Consider the following 24,016-nt stretch of genomic DNA (forward strand, 5'->3'; position numbering starts at 1 on the left):
GGAAGACAGAAAGGGAAGGGGGGGTCGCCGCCTTGATTCAGCGCCAGAAAAGAGCGCGAAAGGACCCAGGGGCAAAAAGCATTTCCCGTGCAGCATGAGGCAGCGGGTGTCCGTTTTAGGAGAAGTGCGTAAAGCCTCAGAGTTGCACATTCGTGAGGCTGAGCCACTGCTGAGCTCACGTTCATGAGGCTGAGCCACGGCAGGAGGAGGAGGAGGTGAGGCAAGAGGAGGCGGAGGCTTGCCGGGTCGGTGCCTAGCAGCGCTGTGCGGAGAGTCCTGAGCCTCTGGGATGCAGCAGTGCTCTGTAGCACTTTGAATCCTCCTCCTCCTCCACGCGGCGCTGCTGGGTGCTTTGTCTGTGCTTCAGTAGCAGCAGAAGCAGCAGCAGCCGTTTCCAGGTGCCGAGCCGTGGCAGGAGGAGAAGGATTCAAAGTGCTACAGAGCACTGCTGTGTCGCAGAGGCTCGGGACTCTCCGTGCAGCGCTGCCGGGCGCTGACCCGGCAAGCTGCCTCCTCCTTCTCCTGCTGTGGCTCGGGGCGCTCCACGCAGCGCTGCTCCGGCCGCCTTTCTACCCCCCCGGCCCCAGCTGTTTGTTGGTGCTGCGCTTCAGCAGCAAGGTCCCGCTGCTGGGTCCCGCTGGCTGGGGCGCTCGGCGGGCCACATGACGAGGTCTGGCGGGCCGGATTTGGCCCCCGGGCCTTGTGTTTGACACCCGTGATCTAAAATATTAAACATAATTTTGTGGAGTTCTTTTGACCCTGGCAACTTATGTGTATACTGTTTCAGTATTATCAGTCTGAATTCTCTATGGTAGGCAGAAGTGACCCCCCAAAGCTGTAAGAATAAGGCATACTTTTCTTTAACTAGGCTGGGGGGGGGATTGAAGAACCACATGGCACACATGGCAATTTATAGCATATTTTGGTTGAGGAATACCTAGAGAATGGAGTTGCAGAAGAATAGCACAAAAGTGTTGTAATTTTTTATATCACTGTTGGGATATTTATTTATATAACCTCCAAACACTAACCGGTAGTTAATGTCTAGTCCACTGTGTAAGTATAAAAAATAAGTCTAGTCTATTGTGACCGACCATAATGTTAAAAATAATTTCCTTACTCCAAAGAGATGAAAACCTGTCCAACTCATTCAAGTCTCATTCTGTGATGTTGTCTGTTACCATCAACTGGAAGTTTAAATAACCTCTAAAATTTAACAAAGGCACTCTTATCTTTTTTGAAGATTTGCTTATGCCCAGAGTGCCTACTACTGGAGGCAGGCATGTGTTCTTCCCATGCACCACCAGCAGCACACTGAATGGAGAAAAATAAAATAGGCAGCAGCACCTGTTAAATGGCAGCAATTTTGGGGGAAAACAATGCAGAGTGTTGTGGCAACTCAAATGCCTAACAGTTTTATTATGATATAAGCTTTCAAGGGCTGCAGCCCATTTCCATCAGATACAAAAACTGTTCTCTTTGAATATTATACACATACATACAGAGGGGGAAATTATAAACAGTAGGGCCTTGAAATGCAGGAAGGCTATCACATGTCTCTGCAAAGCTAAAATGTACTGTATACGAGATACACACAGACACAGACACACACACTTCACAACAGGAGTAATTTAAATAGTAACCAATTGAAAAGCTGCAGACACTACCCCTCCCATAAAGGGTAGTGAAGCACCACAGAATTGTAGAGTTGAAAAGAACCCCAAGGGTCATCCAGTCCAACCCACTACAATGCAAGAATCTCAACTAGCTCATACATGACAGATGACCATCCAACCTCCAAGGAAAGGGAGTCCACTGCCTCTCAGGGGCATCTGTTCCACTGTCAAACAGCTCTTACTGCCCAAAAATTCTTCCTGATGTTCAGCCACCTCTGATTCCCCTGGCTTTCCACCCACTTTTAAATAATATTAGTCATCTGTATGATGTGGCAGGGTGGAGAGCCAGGGATCTTTAGATGTTATTATTTATTAAATTTATTAATCATTTTCAAACACACACACAAAAACACAAAAAGTATTATAAGCAAAAAAACAAACACATACATTAAAACCAGAATTTTTTTAAAAAAACTTGTCACATATATATGCTAGATTAAAACATTCCACCATGCAACAAGGCCATAGATAATTAAAAGCTAAAGTCCTGGTAGAAAAAGTTTGCATTTCCTTCCTTAACAAGTATGCTCACCCATGCAAAAAGACCTGGTGTCTAAAGCCAATTAATCTTAAGTCATCCATCAGATTCTATATCAATCTTACCTCCACCTTTCCCAAAAAGAAAACAGTGTGCAAAGTTCTAAAAGTAGCATGACTTGTGCGGAAAATTGAGTGGAAACTAAAAAATGTAATTCATCAGAGACAAATGCAAAGCTCTGCACATAGTGAAGCAAACATATATTCACAAACAATAATAAGATGGGATACCTCGTGTTGCGTCCGCTTCATGTTGCGTCTTTTCGTGTTACATCCCGCGGCAACCCAGAAGTACCGGAACGGGTTACTTCCGGGTTTCGCCACTTACGCATGCACAGAAGCGCTAAATTGCGCTTCGCATATGCGGAGAAGTGCCAAATCACACTGCATCCCTGCGCAGACACAGTGCTTCGAGTTGCGGGCATTTCACGTTACAGACGGGCCTCCGGAACGGATCCCGTCCGTAACATGAGGTACCACTGTACCCAGCTTAGAAACAGCACATATGAAAAGGGCCTACTGTGATTTTAGGCTGCATTAAACGAACCACAGTTTCCAAATAACAAGAAGCAACAGTTCCACTTTATTCTGCATTAGTCACACCTCATCCGGAATTTTATGTCCATTTCTGGGCACTTTAAAAAGGGGTGTGGTATACTGGATTGGACTTTCAGGGCTGCTATTATTTTGTTGTACTGTATGGAATTCATGTTGGCCTGTTTTGATATTACTGCTTAACTTTTATTTTATATATTTCTACTCTGGGATCTTTCAGCAAAGGGCAGACTATAAAAATGGTAAATTTAAAAAACCATCAAATCTGTTTCCAATCGATGCCTAATCATCAATTTTTTAGATGCCTTTGGCCAAGCCAAATAAATTATACTATATTTTGAATGTTAAATGGGAATATTAATTACCTGTCTCATATGACTCAGTGGCAATGTTCATAAGGCTATAACCATGGTCTGGCACACATTTGGGGAACCTAAGGTCTAGGTGCAAAATGCAGCCCCCTCCAGGCCCCTCTACAGTTTCTGGCCACACCCCTTCTCAGGCCAAACCTCTTACCAGCCCTATTTCTGTGGCCTCCTCAAGTGTTTGACTAGCTGGAATGTGTCCTTGAACTGTGATTGTATGGATGAAAATATGTGAAGCGGTGGGGAGAGACACTTGTAGAAACCTCTGACTTTGCATGGCTGGAATGTAGCCTACTCTACAAAGGAAAGAGTTGCATCCTTTGCTCCACCTACTTTTGCCTCCAGCATGCAGACCCTACAATTTTTTTCCACAAGAGAATGTGGCCCTCAGGCTTAAAAAGCCTCCCCCCCCCCCGCTTTAGCATAATGTGCACAAGATGGAACAATCCCAACAGTGGCATCACCAGCCCACACGGCCTGGAAAATTACTCAAACTGCATTTTGCTTCACTCTCCCTGAATCTTATGACAATAAACTCTGGTTAGTTTAACAAGACAGCTTCATAACCCATGGTTTGGAATTAGCTTGTTCTAAAACTGACAGGAGCTTGCTATAAAACATAAGCCAAACAACAAGAAGCTGAGATTCAGGGACAGTGAAACAAAACAGTCAAAATTTGTTTTCCATGCTGTGATAAGGCAGCAGAAAGGAGAGCAATGCAGAAGGCTGAGGTTCATCCCAGCTCATGCACATCATGCTAAACGAGAGTTAAGTGCAAGGGTTGCCAACAATTTTGAACTCACATGCACCAGTGAGTGGTCAGTGAATATGTACAAGGAGGGTAGAGTTAGCCTACCCTCCTTGCACTGCCCTCATCATAATAATGCACCCCCACAGCCTGACATACAGCTATTTGGAAGCTAGCACAGGCTAGCTTACATATGTAGGATGGTGTCTGGGGGTGAGCCTCTGCCAGAAGCTGCTCTAGGAGAGTTAAACATTCAAGGAAATAGGGGAAATGACTGCATGGGTAACTGGGCATTCAGCAGTGTGTAGGGGAAAAAGGAGAGGGAAAAAACTGGCAAGAAACATTTGGTGGTTTGCATGTACCGATGAGCTGCCTATTTGCAGTTTGTAAAATGCGTAACTGCAGCCTATGAAGTAATTGGACAGTACCTACCATACTATGTAGTGTGATATAAAAGATACATGAACAATTTTCAGATTAATTAAGAAAGTACTGTAGATATTTCACGTTACTGAAGTGAAATAACTTTTACAAAATATAAGCTAGGAAAGATATCTAGAGAAGTTATGGGAGCTCAGCAGCTTCCAGGACCAGTAATAATTATTCAGTTACCTCTCTCCTTGTGATCAAGAAAGGGCACAAAGGGGGCACAAAACTAGGATTAGGGATTTTTCAGACAGAAGCTACATCTATTGGGCGGGGGGAACCATCATGATTGTTATCTGGCAATCATGTATGTAACTTTATTCAAGGTCATGTTTAAACCTCATAGATTGTTGTCCTATCTGTTCTGTAGAAATTTTTTAAATAACATGTTAACACTACAATGAATGTACAGTGGTACCTCGGTTTACGAACACCTCGGGTTACGAACTTTCGGTTTACGAACCATCGAAACCCGGAAGTAAGTAACCCGAGGTTTCCGAGGTCTATGGAGGCCTCCACAGAGGCATCGGAGCGTCCGCGACTGGGACGCAGCCACAGAAGCGCTCCGATGCCTTCACGGAGGCTAACTGTGTGGAAAGGAGCCCTGCGGCTGCGGCCGCGTCTCTTTCAAAGCGGGTGGGGGGGTCCCTTTGGAAGCGCTTACCTTGCGCATAGAAAACAGCGGAGAGAGGCTTGGCATTTTAATATGATGGTTGCTGGTTTTTATTTGCTTTTATTGTGTAAAATGTTTTGAAGACCTCTAGCTGGAAAGGTGGTATATAAATATATTTTAAAAATGACAAAGAGTATGGTTCTCCCACCAAGGAAATTATTTCTCTTGATGTGATCCTAAAGGTTCAATTTGGATTAAATGCATGATATACTAATAATTAAAATAAGTATTTTTACTTAATTGCTTCGCCATTTAAATCTACAACAGCATTTATATTAGCAATTCAAAAGTAGAATATATTGCTACATAACTGCAATACAGTGATCATGACACTCGTATCACTCTGTTCCATATAGCTGATCACACAAGATATCATACATCAAGGTTGGACTGCTGCAATGTGCTGGATGCAGGACTGCCATTTTAATTATATGTCTTGTCATTAGTTGGCTCAAAATGCTTCATCCTGCTGTCAACAGGGGTCCATTACTTGGAGCATGCAACTCTTTTGCTACTTCAGGCCACAGCAGCTCTGAATGCAATTCTAAGCCCAACTGAAAGTACAGGCAGTTACCTTTAAACCCCTAAACGGCCTGAAGGAGCGTCTCCTCCCCCATCATTCTGCCTGGACACTGAGGTCCAGCGCCGAGGGCCTTCTGGCGGTTCCCTCGCTATGAGAAGCCAAGTTACAGGGAACCAGGCAGAGGGCCTTCTCGGTAGTGGCACCCACCCTGTGGAATGCCCTCCCACCAGAGGTCAAAGAGAATAAATAACAATTACCAGACCTTTAGAAGGCATCTCAAGGCAGCCCTGTTTGTTGTTGTTGTTTAGTCGTTTAGTCGTGTCCGACTCTTCGTGACCCCATGGACCATAGCACGCCAGGCACTCCTGTCTTGCACTACCTCCCGCAGTTTGGTCAAACTCATGTTCGTAGCTTCGAGAACACTGTCCAACCATCTTGTCCTCTGTCGTCCCCTTCTCCTAGTGCCCTCCATCTTTCCCAACATCAGGGTCTTTTCCAAGGATTCTTCTCTTCTCATGAGGTGGCCAAAGTATTGGAGCCTCAGCTTCACGATCTGTCCTTCCAGGGAGCACTCAGGGCTGATTTCCTTAAGAATGGATAGGTTTGATCTTCTTGCAGTCCATGGGACTCTCAAGACTCTTCTCCAGCACCATAATTCAAAAGCATCAATTCTTCGGCGATCAGCCTTCTTTATGGTCCAGCTCTCACTTCCATACATCACTACTGGGAAAACCATAGCTTTAACTATACGGACCTTTGTAGGCAAGGTGATGTCTCTGCTTTTTAAGATGCTGTCTAGGTTTGTCATTGCTTTTCTCCCAAGAAGCAGGCGTCTTTTAATTTCGTGACTGCTGTCACCATCTGCAGTGATCAAGGAGCCCAAGAAAGTAAAATCTCTCACTGCCTCCATTTCTTCCCCTTCTATTTGCCAGGAGGTGATGGGACCAGTGGCCATGATCTTGGTTTTTTTGATGTTGAGCTTCAGACCATATTTTGCGCTCTCCTCTTTCACCCTCATTAAAAGGTTCTTTAATTCCTCCTCGCTTTCTGCCATCAAGGTTGTGTCATCTGCATATCTGAGGTTGTTGATATTTCTTCCGGCAATCTTAATTCCGGCTTGGGATTCATCTAGTCCAGCCTTTCGCATGATGAATTCTGCATATAAGTTAAATAAGCAGGGAGACAATATACAACCTTGTCGTACTCCTTTCCCAATTTTGAACCACTCAGTTGTTCCATATCCAGTTCTAACTGTAGCTTCTTGTCCCACATAGAGATTTCTCAGGAGACAGATGAGGTGATCAGGCACTCCCATTTCTTTAAGAACTTGCCATAGTTTGCTGTGGTCGACACAGTCAAAGGCTTTTGCATAGTCAATGAAGCAGAAGTAGACGTTTTTCTGGAACTCTCTAGCTTTCTCCATAATCCAGCGCATGTTTGCAATTTGGTCTCTGGTTCCTCTGCCCTTTCGAAATCCAGCTTGCACTTCTGGGAGTTCTCGGTCCACATACTGCCTAAGCCTGCCTTGTAGAATTTTAAGCATAACCTTGCTAGCGTGTGAAATGAGCGCAATTGTGCGGTAGTTGCAGCATTCTTTGGCACTGCCCTTCTTTGGAATTGGGATGTAGACTGATCTTCTCCAATCCTCTGGCCATTGCTGAGTTTTCCAAACTTGCTGGCATATTGGGTGTAGCACCTTAACAGCATCATCTTTTAAAATTTTAAACAGTTCAGCTGGAATATCATCACTTCCACTGGCCTTGTTATTAGCAGTGCTTTCTAAGGCCCATTTGACTTCACTCTCCAAGATGTCTGGCTCAAGGTCAGCAACCACTCTACCTGAGGTATACGAGACCTCCATATCTTTCTGGTATAATTCCTCTGTGTATTCTTGCCACCTCTTCTTGATGTCTTCTGCTTCTGTTAGGTCCTTACCACTTTTGTCCTTGATTATGTTAATCTTTGTACGAAATGTTCCTTTCATATCTCCAATTTTCTTGAACAGATCTCTGGTTTTCCCCATTCTATTGTTTTCCTCTATTTCTTTGCATTGCTCATTTAAGAAGACCCTCTTGTCTCTCCTTGCTGTTTTTTGGAAATCTGCATTCAGTTTCCTGTATCTTTCCCTATCTCCCTTGCATTTTGCTTGCCTCCTCTCCTCCGCTATTTGTAAGGCCTCGTTGGACAGCCATTTTGCTTTCTTGCATTTCCTTTTCCTTGGGATGGTTTTCATTGCTGCCTCCTGTATAATGTTACGAGCCTCCATCCATAGTTCTTCAGGCACTCTGTCCACCAAATCTAAATCCTTAAACCTGTTCCTCACTTCCACTGTGTATTCATAAGGGATTTGATTCAGATTGTATCTTACTGGCCCAGTGGTTTTTCCTACTTTCTTCAGTTTAAGCTGGAATTTTGCTATAAGAAGCTGATGATCTGAGTTACAGTCAGCTCCAGGTCTTGTTTTTGCTGACTGTATAGAGCTTCTCCATCTTTGGCTGCAGAGAATATAATCAATCTGATTTCGATGCTGTCCATTTGGTGATATCCATGTGTAGAGTCGTCTCTTGTGTTGTTGGAAAAGAGTGTTTAGGGAAGCTTTTAATGAATTTCTGTATCTTAATATTTTGTTGGAAGCCGCCCAGAGTGGCTGGGGGAACCCGGCCAGATGGGCGGGGTATAAATAATAAAGTATTGTTGTTGTTGTTGTTGTTGTTGTTGTTGTTGTTGTTGTTGTTGCCAGATTTCAAAAAGTAAAAACCAGAACACCCCAAAAGTTGAGGTAACCACCGAAATTGTGGAACATTAGGACTGGGCCTTCTTGGTGATGGCACCCTTGGGAAAGCCAGTTCAGTGCCGCCATCCCCACTTTCCCGGCTTTGTTGTGTTCAGACATATGTTTGATGTTATCCAATCTCTGAAGTAATGGTTTATAAAGATGCTATTTTGGTTTTCTGGTGTTTGTTTAAACTGATTATCTTATATTTTGTGAGCTTCCTTGGGGGTCCTATGTGGTTCCCCGAAACAGCATACAAATATATTTAAAGAATAAAACATCATTGCCCCAAAATGAAAGAAACTTGGTAGATTCTCCTAGACCCCAAGAGGAAACATCTTATGAAAGCCAAAATTATCCAAATAGACTGACTTCAGAAGTCTGGTTGAGAGATGCTCTGCAGTTTCTGGTTGGCAAATTTTTTTTTTAATCATATTTTACCAGAGGGAAAGGCTGAAAGGAGAGTAACATTGGCTTCACCCAAGCTAGGGCACAGGCAAAGAGCTCTTTGATCTCCTCATTCCTAATATAAACGTAAATAAATGACTTGGCAGGAACCACCTAATGCACCTTATCCATTCATGATAGGGGAAGACATGCCAAAATGATTTTTAATCCCCTCCCTTCCACATGAACTGCATGGAAAGCTCTATCAAATTTTTCATTCTTACACACCTTTCTTCCTTTTGCCTGTATCTTAGTTAATGCACTGGAATGAGAAACTGATGTGCATATTGAGAGGACAGCCTGGGATATCCTGGGGAAAAGAACAAAACTGTTTATCCCTACCATAGGCACAAACATGAAGTTCAAAGCCAGTTGGTAGCAATAAGGATCAACATGTGGCGGGAGAGAGGGAGAGGGAGAGGGAGAGAGAGAGAGAGAGAGAGAGAGAGAGAGAGAGAGCAGAAAGGGGATCAATCACAAAGCCATAAATCTGGAAGAACAACTTTGTAATCTCATGCATAGGTCAGACTTAACAACAGTAATTTGAAACTTATTTCCTCATTTTTCAGAGTTTGTATTTCTTCACCAAACATGAAGTAAGCTCACTCAAAAAATGTTATCGTAGCTATACTGTATTTGAGAGAGCCACACAATAATAATGACAATGCAAGACTATTCGTTTGGGACCGTGTTTTTTTATTTCCTTCCCTAAAAGGTAAAGGGACCCCTGACCATTAGGTCCAGTTGTGACCGACTCTGGGGTTGCGGCGCTTATCTTGCATTATTGGCTGAGGGGGCCTGCGTACAGCTTCTGGGTCATGTGATCAGCATGACAAAGCCGCTTCTGGCGAACCAGAGCAGCACACGTAAATGCCGTTTACCCTCCCGCTGTAGCAATACTTATTTATCTACTTGCACTTTGACGTGCTTTCAAACTGCTAGGTTGGCAGGAGCTGGGACCAAGCAACGGGAGCTCACCCCGTCGCAGGGATTCGAACCGCCAACCTTCTGATCAGCAAGCCCTAGGCCCTGTGGTTTAACCCACAGCACCACTTGAGTCCCTTCCCTACATACATATATCCATTCAATTAGGTCATATGCTGCTTGAGAAAAGCCACTCACAGAAACAGGTCTGGAAATTTCCAGGGTGCCTGGACACCTAGGTATCAAAGGATTTCATGCTGCAAACTCTGATGGCCCTTCTTGAATACTTTGTTCAGGTTTTTGGGTTGTTGAGATATTTTTCCAGACCTGCTCCAGAGGAGACTAACATTTGGAAGACTGATGTGTCATGGAACTGCTGAAAACGACAAGCCAAATATGATGCCAGGAAAGCTTGTTTACATATATCCAACAACAAATTTATACAGTTTACCAATTAATATTGTATGCACATTTCAAACAAGTCTGCATATTCTTGAAATAGAAAAAAATGTCTCTGTTTCACACTGACCATTACTTCATATAAGGCTTAATGTCTACCTACCAATGTAGAAATATGCTTTCCTATAAATTACTTGGTTCTGGTGTGCAAACACCTTAATGGCATTAAATATGTGGAGAAAGAGGCTTCCTCATGGTCTAAATGAAAACTAGTAAAATGCAAACTATTTCAGGTATACTGAAAATATGATATCACACCTGCCCTGCCAATTATAAACTTTGGCACCACAAGTGTTACTCTGAGGAATGACAACTTTATTTCAATATATTTGCAAGTAGTACCTATCCAGTATCACATCTCTTTTCATGTACAAGATTTGAATTGAAAAAATTGAAGCTGCTCCTGGTTTGCAAAACCCACAATTAAAAGACCAGGCTTCTACAGGAAAAGGGAAATAGTCTCTCTCAAACTGGGATGTGCTATAAATAAGACACTTGAAACTGTATGCATTAGATTTATCAGTGAAGCCTCATTGTATCCTAAATGGAATCTTGCAGAGAGAGGCTGGGGAATGGAGTCCCTGACTCCAATAGGCTCGGGTTGGCAATGAGATACTATGTGAAGAGGAGGAAAGATGTAGGTGTTGAGTGGATGCAACCCAATGAGGTAGGGATTCACAAAATTTGAAAAACATTGGAGGAGCATAGAAGTTCATAAACCAGAACCACACTCCACTTGCAAGGAGAAACCATTCACCACTAAATAATGGCAATAAAATGGGATGGATCAGAGCAATGATGCTACATAGGGATTCTACTCAGAGTAGACCCACTAAAACTAATACAACTTCAAAAAGTCATGTTCACTAATTTCAGCAGGTCTACTCTGAATATGACTAACACTGGAAACAACCCATAGTATTTCCAGAAAGTGAGATTTATATTAAAAAAATATGTGGAGGATCAAGTGATCTAAGGAATATAGTAATAATACTAATTAATTAAACTAATAAGACACCTTTTAAGCGGGCAGGCAAGATACATCAGGGTTGCTGTTAGCTGCTCTGGGCATCAAATACAGAAAGGTGGCGTACAAACTCTTATTAACAAAACAAACAAATCCTGCATGTCCCAGACAATGTGCTCAGCTAGGAAACAACACACCATGTGGAAGCAAACAAGGAAGTAACATCACTAACCAACCTCTACAAATCCAGCTGCCAGTTTGCAGGGGACATATGCCCCATGCCCCCTGGAAAGGGCCCCAGCTCACCTCCTGCTTTACTTCAGGGAAGGAGCTACAGCTCAAGGAGCAGTGCTCCTGCTTTGTTTGCAAAAGGTCCCAGGATCAATCCCTAATATCTCCTGTTAAAAGGACCACCCCACATCAAATGATGGAAAAGGATTCTGCCTGTGATCCTGGACAGCCACTGTCAATCAAAGCAACTAATAATGGGCTAGATGGGCAAATGATCTATTCTAGTATAAGGCCATTTCCAGTGTTATAAACTGAGATATGAAAGCTAGGAGCTAAATTAAGATTACCAGATTTTTTTCAATGAATCCGGGACACTTTTCAACTTCCCACTAAATACAGTATATGGATTTTGTCAGGGGAGGGAACTGATTTGTAAATCCGGGGACTGTCCCCAGGAAACAGGGACATCTGGTAACCTTAAGCTAAATGGGTACAACAACGGAATGTCTACTGCACTTTTTATAACAAGAATATAAAGCTGAAAATGAATGAACTGCAGATAAAATATTATGTTCATTTTTTACGTGGTCTAGTCCTTTCCCTGCCCAACCTCCCTAAAATTCTTAAGAGGGTCTCTTCTCCAGTCTTCAGAGAGTAGCTGGAAGTGGGGAGGCAGAAAAAGGTCCTCGTTTCCTTCAACTCTGCAGTTTAAATCTGAAATCTTAGGCACAGTACTGCACCCAGAGCTCAGAAACTGCTTGCACTAATGAAATTGTCGCAAAATGCGCCTAGAACAATGTGAGTTTCAAACAGTAGCCATTTCCCAATTTGCCCAAACCTACACCCTCATGAAAAGGAAGCTCGTTTTTCTCTTCTCCCCATTACAACTGGGAGCTCCTTATGGCTCTATTCTTCTCACGCCCCTTGTTCTGCCCTCACCCAAAATTTAACCCTACCTAACTTCCCATTCCCACCCCAAGAAGGGACTAGATCCTTGCCAGTTCCCTATCTTTAGTTGTTGGGGCAGGAGGAAGAGCTTTCTAGTAGGCAGGTGCCACACAAGGGGCTCCAACTACTTCTACATATTCCAACAACTACCCACACCCACACCCACCTCACTCACTCACACACACACACCCCTCTGGGATGCACAGCAAATTTGGTTGACCAGGGACAACAAATTATGGCTGACTAATAAACCTAGCCAAAATCTGAAAAGCCCCCAAAACTATAACTCTAAAAGTAATTCTCTGATGCAAAAGTGGAAGCTCAGGAGAAGAAAGAAAACTGTATGCCCATTTCACTGAAATGAGGTTTGTTTTATATTTAGGCAATGCTTTATTACAGACAGGAAAAGTAGCACTCAAGGGTGTTCATTCTTCTGTCACCCATGTACAACATTTATTAAAGCATCACAGGTGTTCAGTACCCCCATTCTTTCATGTGCAGATGAGATACAACTATCATACTTCACAGGGCTACCATTAAATTAAACCAGTAACTTATGGTTTCATTTGTGTGGGCCATTTTCCATTCAAATCCCGTTGTTTACACTAATAATTAACCTTTGCAGCACCAGCCCTTTGTAATAGATTGGAAATAAATATTACTATTTTTGTTCAATAGAAGCTAGCAGTAATTAATGCTCACAAATGGCTCCCTTGTTCCTATGTCCTATAGTGTTCTTCACCAACTGGGTGCCCTTCTGGTTGTTTTAGACTATAACAAAAATAAGGTAGCTGTGGTACAAAACTTCTGGAAAACACCAGGTTCCCTGGCTGCAATTAAACCTGCAACCAAGCTTAAGAAATTGCAACAACCACATATTTCTTCCCCGTTTATCTCACCTGCCCTTCCCCTGCTCTCAATGTATCAAATTTTAGATTGTAAGCTCCTCAGGGCATGTCTCCCTAAAGCACCACAGGCACTGACAGTGTTATATAAATAGCAATAATAAGAAAGTGAATCCATAAACAAAGATGGAGTTGTAAACTCCCGTATTAGAAACTCAGTACTTGGGAGTATTATTAGTTTAGAATTTGGCAGACGCACTCAAGCACTGTGCTTTGATACTATTTCCACCACAAGCCATGGGCAGGTAAAGCACTGCTGATGCCAAACAGGTCACTACATTCATTCAGATTTAATTGCTCAAATATTGAGAGCAACAGGCAGCCTCAGTGCAGAGTTGTATACTGTACATTTGTTCAGCAACACAATCTGATAATTCCTACTATTTTGATGGCACTGATGGATGAGTAAAACATATCACTTGACTCCCAATCCCCATAAACTATATATTGTTGTACTGATTGCTGTGAATATTCTTTATCTCTGTAATAATAGCTTAGCTACTTGAGTTCAATGGAATATTGTGTCACTTTTCCTATCAAAGGTCCTATCAAAGGTCCCCCAATTGCTTTATCCTTGGTATGCGTTCGGCAGACAAAAGCCACATCCAAAGCATCACTGGCAGGTACTTAGTTGCCTGGGCACATTCTTCAGTGCCATTGTGAGCAGTCAAAATTTGTCCTACCCCAGCAGAGGTATGGCCCCTTAGCTTAGAACATGCCACAAGTCCCTAAGGATTTGAGCTGAATTCCATGGCCAAGACAGTAACCTCTTCCCACAGTCTCAACAAATACATTAAACAGGAACACTGGGTATCCCCACATTGGACATTCCTAATAAACAATTATGGAGATGAAGGGCAAGCAAAGATTTGGAGTATAATACATGGCTTACAGGAGCTTCCCATGCCTGAATAAATTCCAAATGACTCACAGAAATGTTATGTCAGATTCTGAGTGGGGAGACCGAGGTTCAAATCCACCACTCAGTGGTGAAGCTCCTTGGGTGACCTTGGGCCAGTTACTCAGCTTAACCTTCCTCACAGGGCTGTTGAGAAGCTAAAATTATAAATGTTGCCTCGAGCTCCTTTTTTTTAAGGAGCCAAAAATGCAAATATTAAGATACCTTCCATATTAAGCAGCGGATCCACAATACAGTTCTCAGCATGACAGGGACCGTGGTCCCACATCTTGTTGCTTATCAAGCGCTTAGACAGAGGAACATAGGAAGCTGTTTGATACAGTGTCATACAACTGGACCACCTGCCCACAGACAGGGAGCAGTGACTCACCAGGGTGACATGCAAGAGACCACCCCAATCCCACCTGGAGATGCGACTGGGAACTGAACCTGGGCCGTTTTGCATGACAAGCAGGCTTTGCAAGTGTGTTCAATGGCTAATCCCCAGCCACAAATCCCAGGCAAGAAGGCCAGTTTTATCATCCGGGGTGGGGTGGGGTGGGGTGGGGGGTGTCTGGGGCATCTAGCCCCAGGGCCCTGGCAATCTTCATCCAACACCAGAGTCCAACAACGCCTAAGGATCCATTCTGCTTGCCTGCCTGCTCTTGTTGAGGCTTTGCACATGCTCTGGGGCAATCTCTCCCCCCTCCCCAACACACTGGTCTAGGGCCTGACCACAAGCAGGAGGCGTGCGGGAGCGGAGCTCTCAGCGCCAGTCCCACTCGCAAGCATGCAGGCAAGAGAGAGAGAGAGTGCTGCTGCTCCTTCTGCGGCGCCCCCAAAACAAATCCAACTCGCGAGTACACACACACACACACACACACACACAGAGAGAGAGAGAGAGAGAGAGAGAGAGAGAGAGAGAGAGAGAGAGAGAGAGAGAGAGAGAGAGAGAGAGAGAGAGAGAGAGAGAGAGCCCACCCCGGAGGAGGAGCAGCGCGGGCGGGAAGGCGAGCGCGGAGAGGGAGAGAGAGAAGCTCCCGCTCACTCGTTTACTCACTCACTCGCCCGCCCCCCTCCCGCGCTCGCCTCGTGAGTCACTCGGGCGCGAAGGACCCCCCTCGCCCCTCCCCTCCCCTCCGGCCTAGGCCCGACCAGGGAGGGGGGCGAGCCCGGAGACCCCTCCTTCCTCTCTCCCTTCCCCGCGGCGGCGGCGGGGCTCGCTGCGCTCCCCGCCTCCTCCCGCTGCCTTCCCTGTCCCCTCAGAAGTCGCCCAGGGCGGCGTCGCGGCGGCGGTTACCTGTGAGGCGCTGAGAGAGAGATGAGGGGGTGAGGAGGCGGCGGCTGTGGCGAAGGGGGACGTCCCTTACTTCTCCCGCCGCCTTGGTCGTCGCCTTGGTCGTCTCTGCTGTCCGTCAGGTGTCCGGCTACCCCGGCGGCAGGGCCGGGGCCCCCGCCACCTTGGTCGCACGAAGCAGCACCGCCGCCGCCGGGGGCTCCGTAGCCGCTCAGCAGCCCCGGCAGCGGCCAGTCGCCATTTCCCGCCTACCGACCTGCTGCACCGCACGGAAGGACCCGGATGATGACGGGAGGAAGGAGGGGGGAGCGAGAGAGCGACGGAGAGAGGGAGGGAGGCGCCTTGCTTGCCTGCCTGGGCCGACGCAGTTACTGCGCAGGCGCACTCCACGCGCACACGCCTGGCTGGTCCCGCGGGCTGGAGGAGCGGTTTCTGAGGGAAATCGGCTCTTCGGCTGTGAGAGGAAGAGGGGAAAAGAAGGAGAGCAGCCGGCTGAAGAGACGTGGAAGAAGGCGCCCTCAGGCAGCTCGCGCTGGTGGGGTCCTGCGTCTCCCAGAGAAATGTATTTTGGTCGACGACGACGCCAAGGCACTCTGCACATGCTCGGACGATCTTCCTCCACTCGCACAAGCCTCGTCTCAAGGGAGGAAGCGGCTGTTTTTGCTGTCTGTGGGAGGCCGCCCAGCGCCGATGGACTGACGAGCGAGAGGCAGCAGGACCACCCCGGCCGGGGAGGCAGCCGGCGCCAGGACGGGGACCGCAAAGGCACGGCCGGTCCCTGGACACACTCTGGACCCGCGGGCCACAGCTACCGTAGGGGCCGCTCGCCCCTTCGGAAGCGCTCCGAAAGGACTGAAGGGGGCGGCGGGGAGGATTTCCCTTTTCTCGGTCTTACTGAAGCAGTTTCTTCGTCTGTGCGTGTGTGTTTTTAAATTTTCCCGCTCGTCGGAGAATGAGGAATGATTTCGTTGATTTCGAAGACGAGCAGCCACAGATCAGCAGGAAACAGGTCCATCGGCAGCGAGATCCTGTTCGCTGCCTAGGGCGTTTGGACAAGGCGGCATAAAGCAAATCCAACAGGTGCAGACAGTTGGCAGGTAAGGCTGTAGTTTTTCCAGTAGCACAACTTCATAGGTACTGCAGCTCGAAGGCAAAAAATGTTTAAAACAGAGAAGGGCCCACAAAAATATCTGATGGAATTTTGCATAACGGTTGCAGAGGTCACAATCCCTGCAACTAATTAATTTTATAGGTCACTTTAAAAATGTATAATCTGCCTTAGAGGCTACATATCTAGTTATCTTTACGTGAATTCTAATCCCGTTACATTTTGTAGTACTTAATGCCTTGAGTATTTTTCCCCCATGCATGGAAAGGTGACTAAGTGATATCCATAAACAAAAGTTGCTTAAGTGGACTTTCCTGTGTTTCACCTTCTCAAAGAATGCTGCTTCTGGCTCTGCCACCTAGCGGATTGAGATAGACTTGTATACCACTGAATCAAAGCGCTGACCTCACAGTGGCCTTCCTGAAACCTTTGAAGGGATTTCTTCAGTTGTAGTTGTTTAGTCGTGTCCGACTCTTCATGACCCCATTGGCCAGAACACGCCAGGCACTCCTGTCTTCCAATTTGGTCAGACTCATGTTCGTAGCTTTGAGAACACTGTCCAACCATCTCGTCCTCAGTCGTCCCCTCCTCCTTGTGCCTTCAGTTCTTCAGTTAGAACTGCCTAAAACAATGCATTCATGGGAAACACGCCTAATTGTTTTTCCAGGCACACATTTTGTTTGTCCTCCTTATGAAGTGCAAAGGTATTCTGCATTGTGATTTCATCTTGAGGTGAGTCCTTTGTTACATCTCTAGATATGTGTCTGCTCAGCAAGGTGCTATCTGTTTTCAAGGTAGCAGAGTTGCAAGGTCTCCAAGGTAAAGGTAAAGTAAAGGTAAAGGGACCCCTGACCATTAGGTCCAGTCGTGACCGACTCTGGGGTTGCACGCTCATCTTGCATTATTGGCCGAGGGAGCCGGCGTATAGCTTCCAGGTCATGTGGCCAGCATGACAAAGCCGCTTCTGGCGAACCAGAGCAGCACATGGAAACACCGTTTACCTTCCCGCTGTAGCGGTTCTATTTATCTACGTGCATTTTGACGTGCTCTCGAACTGCTAGGTTGGCAGGAGCTGGGACCAAGCAACGGGAGCTCACCCCGTCACAGGGATTCGAACCACCGGCCTTCTGATCAGCAAGCCCTAGGCTCAGTGGTTTAACCACAGCGCCACCTGGGTCCCCAAGGTAACAGTGTCCAAATACAATGTCTTGTGAAAGTCCATCCATTTTACTTTTAAGTCTAGTCCACAGAAAATCACCATCATGGCCAAAAACACGTGTATCAAGATTTTGACTGATTTTATCCCCAAAGCATAGTGTGAATTGCTCACTTGGTAATGAGCAGCCACCCATCCAACAAAAGATCTGACTGTTAGTTAAAACATTACCACCACAACAATATAATCAGGGGAAGATCTCTCTGGCTGATCTTTTATAGCTTTTCCAAAAATAGCAAGGAGAGACAAGAGGGCCTTCTTAAACGAGCAATGCAAAGAAATAGAGGAAAACAACAGAATGGGAAAAACCAGAGAACTGTTCAAGAAAATTGGAGAAAGTAACATTTCGTACGAAGATTACCATAATAAAGGACGAAAGTGGAAAGGACCTAATAGAAGCAGAAGACATCAAGAAGAGGTGGCAAGAATACACAGAGGAATTATACCAGAAAGATATGGAGGTCTCGTACACCCCAGGTAGTGTGATTGCTGACCTTAAGCCAGACATCTTGGAGAGTGAAGTCAAATGGGCCTTAGAAAGCACTGCTAATAACAAGGCCAGTGGAAGTGATGGTATTTCAGCTAAACTATTTAAAATTTTAAAAGATGATGTTGTTAAGGTGCTACACTCAATATGCCAGCAAGTTTGGAAAACTCAGCAGTGGCCAGAGGATTGGAGAAGATCAATATGGCCAACTATCGCCCGGTCTCAAATCTTCCATTCCTGGGCAAGGTGATTGAGCGAGTGGCACGCCTGGAAGAAGTGGACCATTTGGATCCCTTCCAGTCGGGCCTCATCATGGGACTGAAACTGCCTTGGTCACAGTGGTCGATGATCTCCAGCAGGCTAGGGACAAAGGTGAGAGCTCTTTCCTAGTTCTGCTGGATCTCTCAGCGGCTTTTGACACCATCAACCATAACATCCTTCTGGACCGTCTAGACTGGGCTTGGGAGCTGAGGGCACTATCACACAGTGGTTCCGCTCCTTCCTCCTGGGCCGTGTTCAGAAAGTGTGTGTGTGTGTGTGTGTGTGTGTGTGTGTGTGTGTGTGTGTTCAGACCCCTGGGCTCTCACTTGTGGGGTGCCTCAGGGTTCTGTCCTCTCCCCCATGCTTTTTAACATCTACATGCAGCCGCTGGAAGAGATCATCAGGGGGTTTGGGCTGGGTGTTCATCAGTACGTGGATGATACCCAGCTCTCCCTCTTTTTTAAATCAGAACCAGTGAAGGTCCTGTGTGAGTGTCTGGAGGCGGTTGGAGGATGGATGGCAGCTAACAGATTGAGACTGAATCCTGACAAGACAGAAGTACTGTTTGTGGGGGACAGGAGGCGGGCAGGTGTGAAGGACTCCCTGGTCCTGAATGGGGTAACTGTGCCCCTGAAGGACTAGGTGTGCAGCCTGGGAGTCATTTTGGACTCACAGCTGACCATGGAGGCGCAGGTCAATTCTGTGTCCAGGGCAGCTGTTTATCAGCTCCATCTGGTACGCAGGCTGAGACCCTACCTGCCTGCTGACTGTCTCGCCAGAGTGGTGCATGCTCTAGTTATCCACCCGGCCAGATGGGTGGGGTATAAATAATAAATTATTATTATTATTATTATTATTATTATTATTATTATTATTATTATTATCCTAATCCCAAAGAAGGGCAGTGTGAAAGAATGCCCCAACTACTGCACAATTGCACTCATTTCACATGCTAGCAAGCTTATGCTTAAAATTCTACAAGGCAGGCTTAAGCAGTATGTAGACTGAGAACTCCCAGAAGTGCAAGCTGGATTTCGAAGGGGCAGAGGAACCAGAGACCAAATTGCAAACATTCGCTGGATTATGGAGAAAGCTAGAGAGTTCCAGAAAAATATCTACTTCTGCTTCATTGACTACGCAAAAGCATTTGATAGCGTCGACCACAGCAAACTATGGCAAGTTCTTAAAGAAATGGGAGTGCCTGATCACCTCATCTGTCTCCTGAGAAATCTCTATGTGGGACAAGAAGCTACAGTTAGAACTGGATATGGAACAACTGATTGGTTCAAAATTGGGAAGAGTACGACAAGGCTGTATCTTGTCTCCCTGCTTATTTAACTTATATGCAGAATTCATAATGCGAAAGGCTGGACTGGATGAATCCCAAACCGGAATTAAGATTGCCAGAAGAAATATCAACCACCTCAGATAGGCTGATGACACAACCTTGATGGCAGAAAGTGAGGAGGAATTAAAGAACATTTTAATGAGGGTTCCATGATCACTGCAGATGGTGACAGCAGTCACGAAATTAAAAGACGCCTGCTTGGGAGAAAAGCAATGACAAATCTAGACAGCATCTTAAAAAGCAGAGACATCACCTTGCCGACAAAGGTCCATATAGTTTGGTTTTCCCAGTAGTGATGTATGGAAGTGAGAGCTGGACCATAAAGAAGGCTGATCGCCGAAGAATTGATGCTTTTGAATTATGGTGCTGGAGGAGACTCTTGAGAGTCCCATGGACTGCAAGAAGATCAAACCTATCCATTCTGAAGGAAATCAGCCCTGAGTGCTCACTGGAAGGACAGGTCCTGAAGCTGAGGCTCCAATACTTTGGCCACCTCATGAGAAGAGAAGACTCCCTGGAAAAGACCCTGATGTTGGGAAAGATGGAGGGCACAAGGAGAAGGGGAGGACAGAGGACAAGATGGTTGGACAGTGTTCTCAAAGCTATGAACATAAGTCTGACCAAATTGCAGGAGGCAGTGGAAGACAGGAGTGCCTGGCGTGCTCTGGTCCATGGGGTCACGAAGAGTCGGACACGACTAAACAACAACAGTAGTCACATAATGACAGAAAGCAAAAGGCGAAAGATTTATACGATTCATATAGATGGCACTTGACGCCAGAAAAGCTAGCTAAAATCTACAAGACAGAAACAAAAGAATGCTGGAAGGAAAAAACTGGTACGTATTTTCACTGTTGGTGGGAATGTAAAAAAATATATAAATTTTGGAATGATATATATGAAAAAATGAAGAAAATGATAAAAATTACGTTTGAAAAGAAACCTGAATATTTTCTACTAAGCTTAATCCCAGAAAATATACCTAGAGATAGAATTAATATTTTCTTATATGCGTGTGCCGCGGCGAGATTAGTACTAGCTCAGAAATGGAAAGGAACAGAAATACCAACAATCCAAGAGTGGCAAATTAAAGTAGTAGAATTCATGAACCTAGCAAGAATGACGGCGGTAATTAGGAACATATCAAAACAGAGAATAAAAACAGAATGTAGATACGTGGAAGAATATTTTAAAAAAGAAAATATCAAAACAGAGCTAGTGATTTGTCTGGAATAGAGAAAACATGTAGGAACAACTCAGTTGGATTTAATAAGAGGGAAAGCAAACTAAAGAGGAAAACAATAGTAAGGGAAGCGATATATTGGCGATTGGAAGCCAATTTTAATCTAAAATGAATGGATTTTACGGAGATAGGCCCATGTGTTAAGATCTGATTTGGGGATAATTTTCTTTTTTGTTATGTTATGTTATGTTATGCTATGTTTGTCTAAGTTGATCTTGTATATTATTTGTAGTTTGATTGATTTAATCTATTCAGATCAACCTGATTTGTTTATTTATGTTGATTAATTTATGTTGGGTGGCTTAAATATGTAGTTATGTTATTTATGTTACTTTTGTTATGCTATGTTATTTAAGTTGCTAAGTTATCTTATGTTATTAAGTTACTTTAAATTTTCCTGGTGTATGTATACCTTTTTAAAACTTTCTAATAAAGTCTATTTTAAAATTAAAATTAAAAAAAATGACAGAAAGCATTCAGTGCCTGTATTCCCTCACTCCAGTATCAGAATACTTGACATTTTTTATTATACAATGGTACCTCGACTTACGAACGACTCGACAACCGAATTTTTCGACTTACAAATGGGGCAAATGGCCGCATGCTTACGAATTACTCGACATCTGAACAGAAACCGCGGCAGTTTTAGATAGGGTTTTTTAGACATGAATTTTTAGATGGGGTTGCTTCGACATACGAATTTTTCCATTTCCAATGCATTCCTATGGGAAATCGCATTTCCAATGGTGCTTTTCGACTTACGCATTTTTCGACCTACAAAGGTGCCTTCGGAACGGATTAAATTCATAAGTCAAGGCACCACTGTAATTCAATATCTGCATGGTGCTTAAGTTGGTTACTAGTTACCAGTTCCTTACTTGCATGAAAGTTCAAAACACACTTCAAGCAGAATTTTTTTTTTAAAAAAAGAGAACTAAAGTTTATCTGGCCCTGAACCTCAGAATAAGCCTTTGTCTACAACGTATTGTATATCTCCATGAGTGACAGGCTGTCGCCTCCAAGAGTCACAATAGTTTTCTCCATCAAAATTGCTCTGTTTGCTGAAAACTACCAGGTAGGTAAAGACCTCAGGTGGCAACAACAAAGAAATAATTTTGGCAGTGCACATCCCATATCTTAAATTCCACACCTCCAGGTGTGTGGAAAGGATTTAACTATGCCCTGCCCAGTACAGCATTTGGGTGCAGCAAACTGTCAGAAGTGGCAGCTTGATGCCTATAAAACCTTAAATGTGCTGGGCACCATCAATAGCAGAAAAAAAGGAACTGGGATTGTATGAGTGAGGAGGGCACTAGCACTTGAAAATGTCTCTGCTTAAGAAATGCATTGGGCTGAATGTGATTCAGTGATCCAAATGCTGGATGCATGGGTGTATGATTGGTGGTAGACCAAAGGTTTTTTTTTAATACATATTTTGACTCCCTAATCCAATTCAGTACCATTTCATAGAGGAGACTATCCTGATGCTGTGGATATGGTGGGCCAAAGTACATATTTTGGCTATTATTGGCATAGGGTTGCTGCATTCAGCACTGCACTATGCCCAATAAGCATTGAATTAGGCATAATTAAATGCCTTTTATAAATAATACTTTTCTGGAGGTGTGGTCTAAATCTTGTTTTTGGGGTGTACATGCCCAGTTCCTTATTATTTTCTATATACATTGGCAGTGGGTCACATTTGACCTTGCACTGTGCTGGAGAGACATTAACCTAGACATACTTTTTGTAGACAACACTCCTCTTGAGATGTGGATGTACGATTTGGCATAGGTCAAAGCTTATTATGGTGTATTTCCTTATTATTTATTGTCATTTGGGGTCACTGTGCATCTATACAAGGGTTGCACCAAGATAAGAGTTTGATTTGGAGAACAATGTTATCGAAAGGGACAGTCTTTCAGTCACGACAAGGCTAGACCAAAACCTTTTAAGTTTTCTGCTTGAGCGGTTTCAAAGTTTTGTGCAAATAAGGAACTGTGAACTAGTAACCAACTTCTATATCATAATGCTTGCACTGTTGGCAGAGAGAGGGAGACCGCACCTTTGAAGATAAGACCATCAAATTGAGCTTAAAGACCTGATTGGGGTGAGGGTGGCATTGCTGATTGCTGTGCCTGGAGGCTACTCTTTGACATGCTTCTCTGGGTTTGGGTTGTTCAGAAAAGCTGTTTGTGAGAGAAAACTAGTTATGCTTATAAACCGGGACGCAGGGAAGCTGTCATGTTGGGATCTGCTTTGTGGTTTTTGGAAGAATAAGATTGAAGAAACCACCCAAGAAGCTGAACTGCTGCTGCCCAGACTTTCCACAAGCCTTATCATGCCTTGTTTCAACCGTAAAAATAGCATAAGAGGGTGCTTATTAAAGCATCAATAGGCCTGGTCCATGGATTTCATAACATGCATTCTGCTGTTCAATAAATTATGTTTATGGGCCATTTGAAACAATATTTATATATACAACAAACAGTTTATAAGCTGCTCTACTTCAAACTTAAAATAAGTCAAATGATAAAAGCAGTAGGCCATAACCAGATGATAAAACCCAAATTTATAGTGGATTATAGAGCACAACTTCTGGATTGCCTAGAGCAACAATGTGTCCTGGCTTAGCACTCAAAACATTTCCACTGTGCATAAAAGAACCTAATCCAAAATTATGCAAGGCTTTCAAGTTGACTGGGTGAGTTGCTTTCTAAGATTACCCTGTTTAAAACATATCATTGCATAGGGCAATACCATTGCTATTTATAAAGCAGACATTAAAAATTTGATTTGGTATGCTTATTACCAGATACTTTACGACAAAGCTTTTTGATCGCTGCAGAAAGATGCTTTTTAAATTTTTTATTCTAGCATATTAGGGCTGCAGGTTTCAAATAAAGATGTGGCTCTTAAGGCAAGCCACAGTTTGATTGGAAGCACCTCAAATGGTGCAGCATTATTTGTGTCAAGCTGGTACCTGTTTCCATGGTAATGG

The 24,016-nt window shown here is 44.3% G+C and overlaps 1 protein-coding gene across 4 annotated transcripts in view; it reads right to left on the reverse strand.

Moving 5' to 3' along the window:
* CTDSPL2 (CTD small phosphatase like 2) overlaps positions 1 to 15,628 on the reverse strand; it is a 51,215-nt gene extending 35,587 nt beyond the window's left edge. The window contains exons 1-2 of one of the 4 annotated variants that reach the window (XM_088656798.1): positions 15,426 to 15,628; positions 8,952 to 9,033 (exon numbers count right to left, since the gene is read on the reverse strand). The gene's annotated coding sequence lies outside the window, so the exon portion shown is untranslated. Of the gene's footprint in view, positions 1 to 8,951; positions 9,034 to 15,355 lie in introns of all 4 variants that reach the window. The other 3 variants (XM_035131874.3, XM_088656797.1, XM_035131873.3) reach the window with 3 other exon arrangements.
* Positions 15,629 to 24,016: the final 8,388 nt, after the last annotated feature.

The sequence above is a fragment of the Zootoca vivipara genome, chromosome 13, assembly GCF_965207765.1.
Source record: "Zootoca vivipara chromosome 13, rZooViv2.hap1.1, whole genome shotgun sequence".
In the NCBI taxonomy this organism is placed as follows: Eukaryota; Metazoa; Chordata; class Lepidosauria; order Squamata; family Lacertidae; genus Zootoca; species Zootoca vivipara.